This window comes from Rhinopithecus bieti, unplaced genomic scaffold, assembly GCF_001698545.2.
Source record: "Rhinopithecus bieti isolate Rb0 unplaced genomic scaffold, ASM169854v2 scaffold_56174, whole genome shotgun sequence".
Lineage (NCBI taxonomy): Eukaryota > Metazoa > Chordata > Mammalia > Primates > Cercopithecidae > Rhinopithecus > Rhinopithecus bieti.
The window spans coordinates 1,945,402-1,951,079 of record NW_016824749.1 but is presented as its reverse complement, the minus strand read 5'-3'; the positions used below and the strand labels follow the sequence as shown (position 1 = coordinate 1,951,079).

At 38.1% G+C, this 5,678-nt stretch overlaps 1 long non-coding RNA gene across 1 annotated transcript in view; it reads right to left on the bottom strand.

Moving 5' to 3' along the window:
* LOC108522404 (uncharacterized) overlaps window positions 1-4,105 on the bottom strand; it is a 14,169-nt gene extending 10,064 nt beyond the window's left edge. Inside the window, exons 1-2 of the long non-coding RNA XR_001883453.1 lie at window positions 4,037-4,105; window positions 326-384 (exon numbers count right to left, since the gene is read on the bottom strand). This is a non-coding gene — a long non-coding RNA (uncharacterized LOC108522404). The remainder of the gene's footprint in view (window positions 1-325; window positions 385-4,036) is intronic.
* Between the last annotated feature and the right edge of the window lie 1,573 nt (window positions 4,106-5,678).

Genomic DNA, 5,678 nt, shown 5'->3' with positions numbered 1-5,678 from the left:
GGGCTGGAGTGCAGTGGCCGGATCTCAGCTCACTGCAAGCTCCACCTCCCGGGTTCACGCCATTCTCCTGCCTCAGCCTCCCGAGTAGCTGGGACTACAGGCACCGCCACCTTGCCCGGCTAGTTTTTTGTATTTTTTAGTAGAGACGGGGTTTCACCATGTTAGCCAGGATGGTCTCGATCTCCTGACCTTGTGATCCGCCTGCCTCGGCCTCCCAAAGTGCTGGGATTACAGGCTTGAGCCACCGCGCCCGGCCATAATCTCTTCTATTAAGATTAATATTGTGACAGGAATATTACTATGATAATTATTATCATAAATTCACCTCTATCGTTGCTTTCTTGCTTGTTTGGCTTGCTTCTTTCTTCTTTGAATACACCATACCTGAGGAAGCAGAATCACATGGCTGATGATATCAAACTACTCTGTTTGGCTTAATGTAATTATGGACTAGTGTGAATAAAAACATGTACTGACCTCTTATTATGTGACTAGCACTAGGTTAGGTAAATAATTTTTTTCTTTTACCCAATGGGTAAATGATCTCTTCCCACAAAGAGTCCTATGATTAGGTTGGGTAAGAAAGCCGTAGCCATGAAACAATTCATAGACAGAATGTGTTCTAGTGAAGAGTCGTTTCTACTGAAAGCATCAGAAAGGCTTCACAGAAAGACTGGAACTTGAGGTGAGTCAGGACGTTTCATAAACCATGGATAAGTAGCAGAAGAAGGAGGAGCTGGCTTGGTACCAAGCCTAATGTATGAAAGAACATGGTTTGTAATGTAGGAAAACACAATCTATCTATAATACACACATACTTAAATATTTAAAATTGACTCAACAAGTTAAAGACCAGGCTTTGCCAAAAGTAGACACCAGTATTCCTATGGTTTGGCCTTTCAAAGAGTAGATTCTTTGAAGTATTTCAAATGGTATTACCCACTGATGGAGTTTAAGAAGAAAGGGAAAGAAAACCAGTGCAAATCGATTCCTGCTGACAGCAACACCGACACGTCGCTCTTTGGGAGTAACTGTTTTCCAAGTTGTAATTAGGATCTTTTGTCCACTCTACATAAGATATGATAACATCACAAATACAAAAATGCAGTGGATTTTATCTTTTAAAATATAAATAATGAATTAGATGTCATGATGGCCAACTGCTTGGTTGATTTTACCACTCATGGCTATTTGACAGGGCTCACACGGGCAAGAGCCATTAACAAGGGTAATTCCCTCCTGCGCCTCTCTCCTCTTCCACAGACCCTGGCCTGTAATAGGTGCCATTCCAGGCCTAAGTGCTAAATGAATAACTAAATGAATGAATTGTAGATGTGGCTTCCGATAATAAGGAAATTCAAACTACTGCATGCTCTTTCCCCAAAATGACTGTGTGGAAAGAAAATAAATACTGCTTCTATTAAGATATTCCTTCATCATAGGAGGTCATATGAGAAGTTTGGAAGAAGAGGGAGAATGACAGTAATAACAGGGGATTTCTCTTCATCTCTAATGCTAAGGATCAAAGACCTTTCTCCTGTTTGAGGCTGAGTGCATTTGCATTGTACACCTTTAGATGATGAATAATTAGACATTTTTTGTGTATTTATGATTGGGAGTTAAATTTTAGGCTGTGAATCCTGATATCAAAATTTAGAAGCACTGACCTCTACTTATTCATGTATTGGTAACAAAAAGAACTTTCCAAAGTTCTCCAAATTTGGTATCACCTTAGACGAGCTAATCTCATTTTACACTTGAATAACCCAGTGTTTCATTAAGCACTTAGTATGTACGGAGTTCAGTTAGCTACTGTTCAATAATCCAATAGATGTTGATTTTCGGGACTTACCTTGGGGGAGATAATTCAGAGACAGGACAGGACAAGCAAATATTAAAGACTTAATTAACTAGACAGTGTAACGCATATATAATAAGTACCATATAAGTCAATTAAATAGCATTGTAGGACTTAAGGAAAGTAAGAATCACTACTAATGGAATATTCTTGGATGACTTCATGGAGAAAAAAACAATTGTGCCTTCGACGAAGGGTGAGATTTAGAATGATGAAGAAGAAATTCGAGTGCTTTTCAGGAATTCATTCATAGCATGAAGAGAATTACCAATGGCCATGACATGTTTCGAGAAAAATGCAGACTCACTTTGCTAAGGATGGCTGTTCCTATGGGAGTGGGGAAGTTGATAGGGAAATTACAGTTTCATTCAGCATGTCGAGAGCCTTAAATGACAGCCTAGGCTTTTAAGACAATTCCGTAAGCTGTGGTCGGTGATATGATAAAAGGAGTCATTTTAAGACCATTTATCTAATGTGTATACTAGTGTGCAAGGTACATTTGAGGTGGAACGTGCTAGAGGCAGGAAACCGAGAAGCTAGGAGCCAAGCACAGGACATTAACAGCCACAGCTCCAGTGATAGCAACAGGACCGGAAAAGAAAGAATGGAAGAGTGACAGTTCAAAAGAGAGATCAGACCGTGCGTGGTGGCTCATGCCTGTAATCCCAGCACTTCGGGAGGCTGAGGCGGGTGGATCACTAGGTCAGGAGATTGAGACCACCTTGGCCAACATGGTGAAATCCCATCTCTACTAAAATACAAAAAATTAGCCTGATGTGGTGGTACGTGCCTATAATCCTAGCTACGTGGGAGGCTGAGGCAGGGGAATCGCCTGAACCCGGGAGGCGGAGGTTGCAGTGAGCTGAGATCTCACCAGTATACTCCAGCCTGGCTACACAGCAAGACTCCTTTGGAAAAAAAAAAGAGTGACAGTTTAAAAGAGAGATCAGGCCATGCACGGTGACTCGCGCCTGTAATCTCAGCACTTTTGGGCGGCCAAGGCAGGTGGATCACTTGGGATCAGGAGTTCAAAACCAACTTGGTCAACATGGTGAAACCCTGTCTCTACTAAAATACAAAAATTAGCCAGGCACGGTGGCACACACCTGTAATCCCAGCTACTCAGGAGGCTGAGGCAAGAGGATCATTTGAACCCAGGATGTGGAGGTTGCAGTGAGCCAAGATCACACCACTATACTCCAGCCTGGGCAACAGAGTGAGACTCAAAAAAAACAAGAAAAGAAAAAGAAAATCACTAGCACTTTTTGACCAAATGGACTTGAAGGGAGGTTCTAAAGATCATTTAAACCAAAACAACTCCAAAATTGAGCCCAGAAATAAAGGCAATTCATGTACATCTCAAAGAGTTGTACCAGTTGACCACTAAGGCCTTGAACAAACTAAGTTCCACTCCCTGTGTCTGTACAAATTATGCTCCTCTGTCTCCCCTTTGCCTATCCAATTACGGCTGTGTATTAAGATCTATTTCAAATCTCTCCACTCCTTGGAAAACTGCATGATTTACTCCCTGTTATGTGCGAGATCCTCCTTGGGCTCCTGATACATTCACTTCTCTTCCACATAATCAGGTGTGTCGTTGCATCCTCTTGTATGCTACAGTAATTCTTTTCCCTATCAATCCCTCCACCCTCACTACTTTCTACTCTATCTTACAAAAGCTAGCACTGAATTAAATATTAACTGGTAAAAAACACAAACCTATAGCTTAATAAATGCATCTCTTTTACTAGACCACTAGAGATTTTAATACCCGAAGGATACAGGGAAGCCTATTGGCACTGAATATTCAAAACTTTAAATAAGCTCTTTTGAAACTTGAAGCTGAAAGTCTTTCTAGATATTCAGGTATTATCTATGGAAATAAAACAAGAAGCCCTGGAAAAGTGTGGCAAGCACCTTCCATTGCTACGTGAACAATTAAAAAGCCTATCCTAAGAGGCACAATGGAGCTAACCGTTTCCTATGTCATACAAGGGAAAATAATTCAAGGATGTCTTTGTGCTGCTCAGAAAATCACACAAAGTCACTTTCTAATTTTTAGTTTGCTCTTTGACCCTGTGTAAAAAGTTGCCACAGAAATTGCTTTGTGCTCAGCAAAAACCCAATCTGCTCAATTCCAGTGACTGGAATCATCGAAGGTCAAAATGTAAAACTCACCTGCTGTGCCACATTTTCACAATTCAGAGGGTTCTTCTGCACTCAGCATTTATATGTTGGTTTCTTTCTGTGGAAAGTATATTCCATTTTCAAAAGACCTAGTCATGATTAACTTGTACTTGGTTAACAGACATGTATTCAAAGTCATTTGGGTTCTGAGCACAGTATTAAGGGATTTGGAAAAGAGAAGGTTAAAAAAATTGTATACAGAGACGTCAACTTAAAATCCTGAAATGGCAACAAATATACCAACCTTGACATTGTAGTTTATAAGCCCATTTTAGAAAAACAAACATATTGCACAGAGAAAAACAACAGAAATGATGATCCATAAAATAACATGTATTTTAAATTAAGCAAACTAGAACATCATGAAAATTTCATTGTATGGACTTTAATTTAAGAACAGGAATGCAATCAGTATTGAAAAAAAGTCAAAAGAAAATAAAAATCTAAAGGTTCATTGAAAGCATAGAGCAGAAAATTCTCTGAAAATGTTTTCTCTAAATCTAAAATTATAAATTTCATCAAATTTGAAATTTGGGTAATAAAAATGGACTATTCAATGATAACATTTTCAAAATACTTTATAATGCCTTATTTATATTAGATCTTTGTTCTTAAGTAACATTGTGACAAATATGTTTTTTTAAATATACAGTTATAATAAATTAATGGCAAAAAGTAGGAATATTTTCATAGTTATGTCATAACTTATTGTCATAAGTTAAGTGGCCTCAGACTGCTGGGCCTTTTACATGTCAATTTCTAACATTTTGTCCACTCATAGTATTTTACATTTAATTTGCCATTCACCGTAGCCTACTAAGAACTAAATAGTACAAAGGAAAATCATGTTGTTAAATCAATTACATGACCTTTTAAGAAAAATTTGCAGTCAATAGGCTTTTTTCTGAGAGCTTGTGGGAGGTTCTGTGAGTCCTCTATGGTTTCTATCTGTCCATTACTATGTGTCCAATACCTACCACATCACTGGCAACCAATTTAATTGACAGCACAGTGATAAAGAAAGAAAGCATACATATTTGTGACTTTTTTCCTATATTATTTGAAATCTTCAATTTATTTTTAAGTCTATGTCTGCTTGGAATAGATTAAACTTCCAAAAGTTTGAACACTGAAGTAACTGAGGTGCTAGCTGTCAGCTACATTTTTGATATTTCACACTAAGATTAAACAAATTTTCTTTGTACATGTCTTTTCACTGAAAAAAAAAAATATTGTGGGATGACAAAGATGTTTTCTTCCAGTATCAAATTATCTTTCTTTGTCTTTATTTGAACTATAGATGTGTACAGCAAATTCAACTTTGAATAGAAAAAGTGATGTTCTTTTTTGCCTCGCTAAGTATTAGTAGCAAATATTCATGTCAGTAGCTAATATTTTCATGCATCAAACATAAATTAGAAAGAAATGGTATTCAGTATTATCAACAGGTTCACATACAAAAAAAGAAAGAAAAGAATGGTAGTTGATTTTACCCATGTCTGGAAAGACAACATCGTGTTCTAGAAAGCTCTCTGATGGGAAGTGACCGGTGCAGAAGTGCAGGAGAGCTGGGAAACAGGTTGCAATATACTGTGAGATCCTTTAGTTTGTAAAACACAAAGGCCCAGATTGC